Source organism: Cebus imitator, unplaced genomic scaffold (genome assembly GCF_001604975.1).
Source record: "Cebus imitator isolate Cc_AM_T3 unplaced genomic scaffold, Cebus_imitator-1.0 Scaffold88, whole genome shotgun sequence".
NCBI lineage: Eukaryota > Metazoa > Chordata > Mammalia > Primates > Cebidae > Cebus > Cebus imitator.
This window is the reverse complement of record NW_016107403.1, coordinates 1,927,380-1,937,387: the sequence shown is the minus strand read 5'-3', so window position 1 is coordinate 1,937,387 and position 10,008 is coordinate 1,927,380.

The window sequence follows — 10,008 nt, the reverse complement described above, 5'->3', positions numbered from 1 at the left end:
GGGTGTGCCCCACCCCGGGGCGGGCAATGGGCGGAGTTGAGGGCGCGGTCGTGCTCAGCCCCGCCCCCAATGGGACCGCCTCCGCGAGCTGTGATTGTGGAAATGAGTGTGCTATGGAGGGCTTGGGTTCAAATGCAACTCAGAACGGACGTTTTGGCCAAAGCAGTTTGATTGGAAGGGCGAGAGCTGTGATTCTTAAACCTTTGTGGGTCAGAACGCTCTTGACAACCTGATGAAAACCACAGCCCTTCACGCAGAGTGCAGGTGGGCCATTGCTCTCAGCGTATGGGCACCCTCTCACGGAATCACAGACCCTCTGACGTGGGGTCGGTGAAGCCCACGTTGGAACCCCGTCAGCATACCATGGGTCTTTGGGTGAATTCGCGTGTAAGGAAAGGATCTGATTTTGAAACTGCCACTACGTGAATCATGGCCGGGTGGGAAATCTGGCCCTGCCGCTGGTGCAGGCAAGTTTTTGGAACAGTCTGAACGCTGCAGAAGACTGGTCCCAGGGGTGGTCAGAAGAAATTGCAAGGGGACAAACCAGCCTCCCCTTCCTTGCTACTGAGCACAGAGCTGGTGGCTTATGTGCACTTCTTTCAATCTTCCTAGCAGCATTCCTAAGAAACAGCTAGAGGCTGGGCTCCCTGGCTCACATCTGTAATCCCAGCCCTGTGGGAGGCCGAGGCGGGTATATCACCTGAGGTCAGGAGTTCCGCACTAGCCTAGCCAACATGATCAAACTTTGTCTCTAATAAAAATACGAAAATTAGCGGGACACAGTAGCGCATGCCTGTAATCCCAGCTACTCCGGAGGCTGAGGCAGGAGAATTGCTTGAACCTGGGAGTCAGAGGTTTCAGTGAGTCAAGATGGCGTCACTGCACTCCAGCCTGGGCAATAGAATGAGACTCCAACTCAAAAAAAAAGAAAGCAAGAAGGAAAAGGGAGGGAAGGAAGGAAGGGAAGGAAGGAAGGAAGAGCTAGGACAAGGAAGGAATGAAGGAAGGAAGGGAGGGAGGAAACGAGGGTGGAAGAAAGGGAAAGGAAGGAAAAGCAAGGACTAGCCAGGAAGAAAGGAAGGAAGGTAGGGAGAGAGGAAGAAGGGAAGGAAAAGCTAGGACTAGCCAGGGTGTGGCTTTGTCCCCCTGGCTTGACGCCTGTACTGGGATACGTCATGTAAGAGCCAGGAGAAAACTGCAGGGTAACTCTGACCACAAGAGCGACAGCTCTCTGAAAAGAGGCTGGCCGGGTACCCAGCTCCAAGGAGGAAGCTAAATAATTGTTAATTCACTTTCTTACTCTGCAAGGAACCACTCCAGAATGTGGAGGGAGAGGAACTCAGCTCAGCTCCTTTCAGCCACTGCCAGTAGATACCAAAGGAAGCCAGACCCGGCTGTGACTGGAGAAGAGTGAATGCCCCAGAATGTCCTCTCATTGAGAAGTAATTAAAAACTGTTTTTCTAGAAAATGATACTTGACCAGGATCTGTTCATTTCTTTAAGCACAAAAGCCAGCACTGTCTAAACTAATTTCACAATTGTTCAAGATGAACATCTGTAGAAACACACTGGCCACTCCACCAAAGCTCCTCACCTGTATGTAGTACCCCATTGGTCCACAGAGTAAACTTGCAGCTTTCACTTAAATTCAAGGTTGGTTTGTTTTAAATATGGTATGCTAGACAATGATGGGGACTGAAGTCTGCCTAAGCTCGCTTCAAGCAAAGTGACTTCCAGTAATAAAGTAAGTGGGGAATATGGTCTCAAGTAAAAATATGTATATTGTGGCCGGGCACAGTGGCTCAGGCCTGTAATCCCAGCACTTTTGGAAGCCGAGGTGGGTGGATCATGAGGTCAGGAGATTGAGACCATCCTAACCAACATGGTAAAACCTCATCTCTACTAAAATACGAAAAATTAGTCGGGCGTGGTGATGTGCATCTGTAGTCCCAACTACTCAGGAGGCTAAGGCAGGGGAATCACTTGAACCCAGGAGGCAGAGGTTGCAGTGAACCCAGATTGCATTGCTGCACTCCAGCCTGGCAATAGAGAATCTGCCTCAAAAACAAAAAAGACAGTCAGCTGCCATCCGAGGAGCTGAGGAAGCCTAGAGCTCTCAGGAACAGTCCTTTCAGGGGCACTCAGGATGGTCCAGTGTCTGGCATACCAACATGGGCTTTCCTACAAAACAGCCTCCAACAAAACTAGGCTGTCCCGAACCCCTGGTAATAGAATCGTTTACCTTTATACCAAGAAGGTTGGGAAAGCACCAGAATCTGCATGTGCCATGTGCCCAGGCAGACTTTGATGGATTCGTGCTGTAAGACCTAAAGTTCTTATGAGATTGTCCAAAACAAAGAAACTTGTCAGCAGGGCCTATGGTGGTTGCATGTGTGCTAAATGTGGTCGTGACAGAATCACGTATAAAATGCCTTGGCTGAGCACTCTGTTGTGAACCTGTATGTCACTAGCTATAAGTTTTTTTTTGTTTTGTTTTGTTTTTTTCCCTTGGGCTGCTCAGATTTCTCCCTGGCTTATTTTATGCCTCTAATCCATGTTAATTTGTTTCCCTTCTCCGATCTTATGTCAAATAGTTCCCAACCTATTACAGTTTCATATTCTCTAAACTAGTGATATAGCTCAATGTTTATAGTGACTTTTGGTCTATAGTCAAAAGTAACACAATTATAACACCTCTGTTTCCGAATACTGTGTGGTAGGGAAACAAAGTTTTGCATGGTTTCCTCCCAAAGGAGAAAAAAAGAGGAAGGAGCATGGCTGGAGGTGGAAATTCAACAAATGTTGCAAGAGGCTAGGAGATTGGAGAAAATCATGGCGCTATGGGAGTTTCAGAGGGGTCAAGGCGGGGCCCAGATCTGTTTGGTCCCACTGACTAAACAGAACCACAGGGCAAGGACTGGCTCACATTCTAAGGGAAAGTAGTGGTTGTGGGGCCATTGTTCTGAGGGACACGGGGTTGGGAAAGAGAAGGAGACCAGTGGTGTTACGAGAAGAAAGAATTGTCATGTCAGGAGAAGATTTCTGGAGAATATTGGTCTTGGGAGACCAGATTTTAAGCTTCGGACAAGACAATGTTTTAAAAAGCATTACTCAGGGATAATTGGTATAAAGTGCACCTATTTTACCTGTACAATTTGTTAGGTTTTAATATAGGTATGTACCCATCAACCACCACCACAATCAAGATGGTGAACCTGTCCATCACTCCCCAAAGTTTCCTTGTTCCTCTTTATAATCGTGCACTCTTGCCCTCCTCATCCTCCACACCAAGGAACCACTGATCTGCTGTCACTATAGATCAGTTTGCATTTTTTAGATTTATATAATAGAATCATACAGTATGTACTCTTTTTTTCTGGCTTCTTTCACTTAGCATAATTATTTTGATATTGTATATCTCATAGATATTGTATATCTCAATGTTCATTTTTTAAAAATACAACTGAACAATATCCATTGTATGAATATATCACAATATGTTTATCCTGCAGATGGATGTTGAAGTTGGTTACAGTTTTGTTTACTTCAAATAAATCTGCCATGAACATTTGCACTTTTAAAATTATTATTACTAGGCCAGGCGCGGTGGCTCACGCCTGTAATCCCAGCACTTTGGGAGACCGAGGCGGGTGGATCACGAGGTCAAGAGATCGAGACCATCCTGGTCAACATGGTGAAACCCCATCTCTACTAAAAATACAAAAAATTAGCTGGGCATGGTGGCACGTGCCTGTAATCCCAGCTACTCAAGAGGCTGAGGCAGGAGAATTGCCTGAACCCAGGAGGCGGAGGTTGCGGTGAGCCGAGATCGCGCCATTGCACTCCAGCCTGGGTAACAAGAGCGAAACTCCGTCTCAAAAAAAAAAAAAAAAATTATTATTACTAAATGTGAGCTCTGTTAATGAATATGAAAGGAGTGCCGGACGTGGTGGCTCACGCCTGTAATCCCAGCACTTTGGGAGGCCAATGTGGGTGGATCACCTGAGGTCACAAGTTCGAGACCAGCCTGACCAACATGGAGAAACCCCATCTCTTCTAAAAATACAAAATTAGCTGGGCATGGTGGTGTATGCTTGGAATCCCAGCTACTTGGGAGGCTGAGGCAGAAGAATCACTTGAACATGGGAGGCAGAGGTTGCAGTGAGTCAAGATCATGCCCTCCAGCCTAGGCAACAAGAGTGAAACTCTGTCTCAAAAAAAAAAAAAAAGAAGAAAGAAAGAAAGGAGATGGAAGGGTCATGAAATGTTATTTGCAATCCTGACATCCTTATGCTTGAGCTAATGACAGATCCAGCCACCCTTTGACCACTTAAAAAGATAGGAGACAAAATGTGTTCAAACACGTGGCTGGGTGCAGTGGCTCACTTCTGTAATCCCAGCACTTTGCGAGGCCAAGACAGGCGGATCACCTGAGGTCAGGAGCTTGAGACCAGCAAGGCCAAGATGGTGAAACCCCGTCTCTACTAAAAATACAAAGATTAGCTGCACGTGATGGCTTATGCCTGTAGTCCCAGCTACCAGGGAGGCTGAGGTGGTAGGATCACTGGAACCCAGGAGGTGGAGGTTGAAGTAAGCCAAGATCGCACCACTGCATTCCAGCCTGGGTGACAAAGCAAGACCCTGTCTCAAAAAAAAAAAAAAAAAATCAGCCAGGTGTGGTGGTGTCCATCTATAATCCCAGCTACTCGGGAGGCTTAGGCATGAGAATCGCATGAGCCCAGGAGGCCGAGGTTGCAGTGAGCCAAAATCATACCACTGCACTCCACCATGGGTGACAGAGCCCAAACTCTATCTCAGGGAAAAAAAAAAAAAAAAGTTTTGTGTCTTCAGTCCCACAGATGCTATTAGATACTAACAGAAGAGGGGAACTATCGTTCAAGAGTCTACTGAGTGATTTCAGTGTAATTCCAGCAATAAGATCCAGTTGTGACTGACCATGCCCCAAGCATGTAACAGTGTTAGCAATGTGTTAGTGCTTTTCATCCTTATGTCACTGTAAGCCTAAGAGGCAGCTAGCAGTATTATCTCATTTTACAAGGAAAGTAAGACTTCTGGCAAATAAGTGAATAAATGATAGCGTTGGAAATCAAACAAGTCAGTAAGACACCAAAGCCTTTGTTCTGTCCTCTATACCAGGGTTTGTCCGGTGGGGGGCAATGACTCATGCCTATAATCCCAGCACTTTGGGAGGCCAAATCAGGCAGACCGCCTAAGGTCAGGAGTTGACCAGCCCGGCCAACATGGTTAAATGCCATCTCTACTAAAAATACAAAAACTAGTCGGGCGTGGTGATGTGTCCCTGTAATCTAAGCTACTTGGGAGGCTGAGATAGGAGAATTGTTTAAACCTGGTAGGCGGAGGTTGCAGTGAGCCAAGGTTGTGCCACTGCACTCCAGCCTGGGTGACAGAGTGAGACTCCGTCTCAAAATAAATAAAAAGGTTACTACAATATCAATTCAGTTAATACCAGAATCTGACCAAAGTTTGAAAGATAATTAGGATGTCAGTGTTATTCAACAAAGACTTCTGCTTTTAGAATTTTTGTTTTATCTTTCCATTTTATACAAATTGATCAATTTTCCCAAGTATGTTGAAATCAGCTATAAAAATAATTGGGGTCAGGCAAAAACGTTAAGTTCCCTGACATATGAATATCCAGACATTTATGTAGTTTGTGTAATTCTCCTATCTAGGATTGAACTCATGAGTGTTTGACCAGAGACACTGAAATAAGATTGAGCACCATTAAAACTAACTTAAAGCTATTTGAGGAAAAAGGATAATTAGCTAATCAGTATGTATATCCATGTAAAGAAATACATTTTAAGGGTGGCTTGCCACCCTAATGTCATGGAGTTTCCTCTGAAAGTTCTCAAGATTGGCTGGGCAGAGTGACGCATGCTTGTAATCCTAGCACTTTGGGAGGCTGAGGTGGGTTGATCACTTGAGGTCAGGAGTTCAAGACCAGCCTGGCCAACAGGTAAAACCCCATCTCTACTAAAAATACAAAAGTTAGGCAGGTGTGGTGGCACATGCTTATAAGCCCAGCTATTCAGGTGGCTGAGGCGGTAGAATTGCTTGAATTCAGGAGGCGGAGGTTGCAGTGAGCCAAGATCCGGCCACTGCACTCCAGCCTGAGTGACAGAGCCACTCTGTCTGAAAAAAAAAAAAAAAAAAAAAAGAAAAAGTTAACAGAACAAGATAAAGGTTAGTATGAGTAGGTTTGGAATGACCTAGACTGGATGATTTTAAAGGCTCAGTATTTTGTGATTTTTTTTCCCCCATGGAAATTTACGATTTATTATTAGAAAAGTTCCAAACCATTGTCTGATTTAGGTAGAGAAAAAGATACACTGATATCTCTCGTTATAAATTTCTAAACATTGATGATTGCACAAGGATATTATTAGAGGCATCCGGATTGGTAGCAAACAAACTGTGTAGCCCTGGTGTTATACAATTCCAGGCTCTCTGTTGTCTATGTCCTGATATTAGAGGGTCTCCAGACCTCCTAACCACTTCCTCAACATCCAGCAGTTCCTTGAGGCAGAACTGACTAGTTTTGTTTGAGTGTAAAGCTTTAGTTGCCTTAGCAGATGCAAAAGAAACACAGTTCGGAAATGAGTATAATCCTCACTCTTGGACAGCTCCTCAGAAACCAGTGCTTAGAAAGAGGCTTTGTGGATGGGCACAATGGCTCGCACCTGTAATCCCAACGCTTTGGAGGCAGAGGCGGGCGGGATCACCTGAGGTCGTCAATTCGAGACCAGCCTAACCAACATGGAGAAACCTGGTCTCTACTAAAAATACAAAATTACACAGGCATGATGGCATATGCCTGTAATCCCAGCTACTCAGGAGGCAGAGGTTGAGTCAGCTGAGATCGCGCCACTGCACTCCAGCCTGGGCAACAATGTAAGACTCTGAAAAAAAAAAAAAAAAGGCTTTGAATTCACAGAGAGGAAAAACAGATACTAAAAATTAAAAATATAACAATCTCAGCACCTAGTAAAAGTCAAGGAAGTACTGATCAATCCTAATTGCCTACAGTGTAAGATAGGGTGAGATGGAGTTACCTGCTAGAAGCAAAGGCAAGCTGACTGGAGGGGTAGTTGGTATGCTTTTTCCCTAGCAGTTGGCAAATTGACATCAACTGATGAGAATTAACTTATCAAGTAGCAAGCATAGGGTCTAGGACATAGATACCAAAAAATGTTAGCAATTATTAGCTAAGTATTAAGAGTTCCACCTTTAGCTGAGCGTGGTGGCTCACGCCTGTAATCAAAGCACTTTGGAGGCCAAGGTGGGCGGATCACCTGAGGTCGGGAGTTCAAGAGCAGCCTGACCAACATGGTGAAACCTCGTCTTAAAAAATAAAAAAAGAGTTCCACTTTTGAGGCAGAGGAGGTTATAGTTTTCTCATTGTGAAATCAGAAGCCAGATTATTGAAGAGTATAACCGTTTCCTAGAGCTGCATGAAGTATTCTCAGGGATCTGTCCTGATCTACCTTGGCTCACAATCCAAGGTGATCTCTTCAGCTCAGAGATTGAAACTGCTAGTAACTGGAAGACTCCAAAAATGCAATTGAAATGACGAATTTTATTGGTCCCTATTCTTTCATTAGACTGAGAGTTTCCTAGGGGTAAGGTCAGTCTCTTATGTGACATTTTATCTCAAGAATCCAGCAAATGGCAGAGCAGGTACAAAGTGCTCAGGACAAGTGAAGGCACTATCTTTCCTTGGTAAAGAGGCATTTACAAATCACACCTACGTGTAAGTGATCTTTAAGCCCTTTCTGAGCTCTCCCTTGCTAAGATCGTTCAGGAGATTAACTTGGCCCTTTGGGTCAAAGGAAATACTTGCCTTGCTTCAGGAAGTAACTTCTACCTCTGGGGTACGGAGACAACCGGGGGAAGATTTTTATTTATTTATTTATTTTTAACGAAAACTATCATATGAGTGATTTGGACTTGAAAAATATTTTTTTTTCATTTGTGAACTTGTGTCAAAAAAAAATTCTGACAAATTCTTATATAAAGAGGAAAGAAAAAAAACCCAACAGGAATATATTTTAAAATTGGCAAGGCTTGAGAAATCTCGTACTTATCTGGCAAGAGGGGCGATAATAAAAATAGCAGCTCCCAGGAAAGAGGCACAGACAGGTTTTAAAGGAGCTCTAGCTGGTTCCTGTAAAGATGGGAAAAGCTCGAGATGGAAGGCACTCTGTGGCTGTTTGCTGACTTTGCAGACAGCCAGGTGAAAAGGGAAGGAATAAACCAAAGAATAAAACCTATAGAAAGGCTGGGGGAAAGCAACGGCAAGGAACAGAAGTGGTAGGAGTAAGAACGAGGGAATTGCATATCTCCTCTACGGACCCAGAGGAGTCCAGGGAGGTGGGGAGCAGCAGTATCCTGGAGACCCCAGCAGGTAGAAGTGTATAACCTGAGTCTGTAGGTCTCTCAGCGGCCTAGCACGGCCTGCGGCTGACATGATTGGACTGGGTATTCCCTCCCTGGAGAAATGAGACGTGAATAAAACGGAAAACAATTAAAATGGTGGTCTGCTGCAGTCTATTCCTGCATAGGAAAACAGCTGGTGCAACCTGAAGAGGGACACACATGAAGGAAGGAAAGGAAAGGAGGCATTGTTGGCACTCATGGGAGCACTACGGGATCACATCCAGGTGCTAAGGGAGAAAGGCCGGAGAATGCCTCTTCTATACAGGAAATGTATACTCGCCGGGCTCTTTAGAGCTTAAAGCATCAGAGACTAGAAGCTGAAAGAAAGGAGGCTGGACTGCTGCTGTAAACTGAGCAGATTTTGAAGAGGAAAGAGAAAGCAGGTTGGAGCTTCCTTTCAACGTGGCTTGTCACCACTATGCCTGCCTCTGCAGGGGTGGGAGATGGGAAGCAGCTCAAGCCTGTTGCAATTCAGTTGCAGCCAAGCCTACGACAATACCAAAAATCAATCTTAGTTAGAAAAGATGTAGGCTTTTGTCTTTGCATAGGGAATCTCTTCAAAATAATATGCAATTAAAATCAGAAAGGAACAGATCAAGAGATGATTTCACAATGTAAAACTTCTATGAGAAAAATTAAAAATTAAAAGGCCATCTGAATAAATACATAGAAATTTGACAAAAATTAATATTCTACTACACAAGTGGCGGATACATACTAACAGACTCTAAGGCAATACACACAAAATAGAGAAGAGCTATAAACTGGTAACTGACAAAAGTAGAAATTCAAATGGGTAATAAATTTATACAATGTTGAATGCAGATTCAAACATGTTTGATGATAAATATCAGATCAAATAATTATAATCCTCAATGCTGGCCAACACATGGCAACACTAAATGATTTTCCTTTTTTAAATTTAAATTTAAATTTAAATTTAAAAAACTGAGAGCTCTCCTATATGAAACACTAAACGATTTTCCAAGTGTGAATCAGTAATTCTCAGGAAAGCAGTCATTACATGTCAAAAACTTTGACCTAGGAATTCTACTTCTCGGGTTTATCATAAGAAAACAAAGACCATGCTCATGATAGCATTAGTTATAATCAGAAAAGCAGAGACAAAAGCAATCCCAAACTGTCCAACAATAAGGATGGCTTAAGTACATTCATTAATTAAGCCCAGGCTGGAGTGCAGTCATGGGATCTAGGCTCACTACAGCCTTGACGTCCTGGGCCCTCGAGCAATCCTGCCACCTCAGCCTTCCGAGTAGCTGGGATTACAGGATGTGCCACCAGACCCAGCTAATTTTGTTATTTTTGTAGAGACAGGGTTTTGCCATGTTGCCCAGGCTGGTCTCAAAGTCCTGAGTTCAAGCAATCCTCTCACCTCGGCCTCCCAAAGTACTGGGATTACAGGTGTGAGCCACCACAGCCAGCCTACAGTACCTTTCACATTTTTCTGACTTTGGAGATTATTTTCTTAATGCTAGGAAGGTATTTAAGCAGCTTTACTTTTTTTTT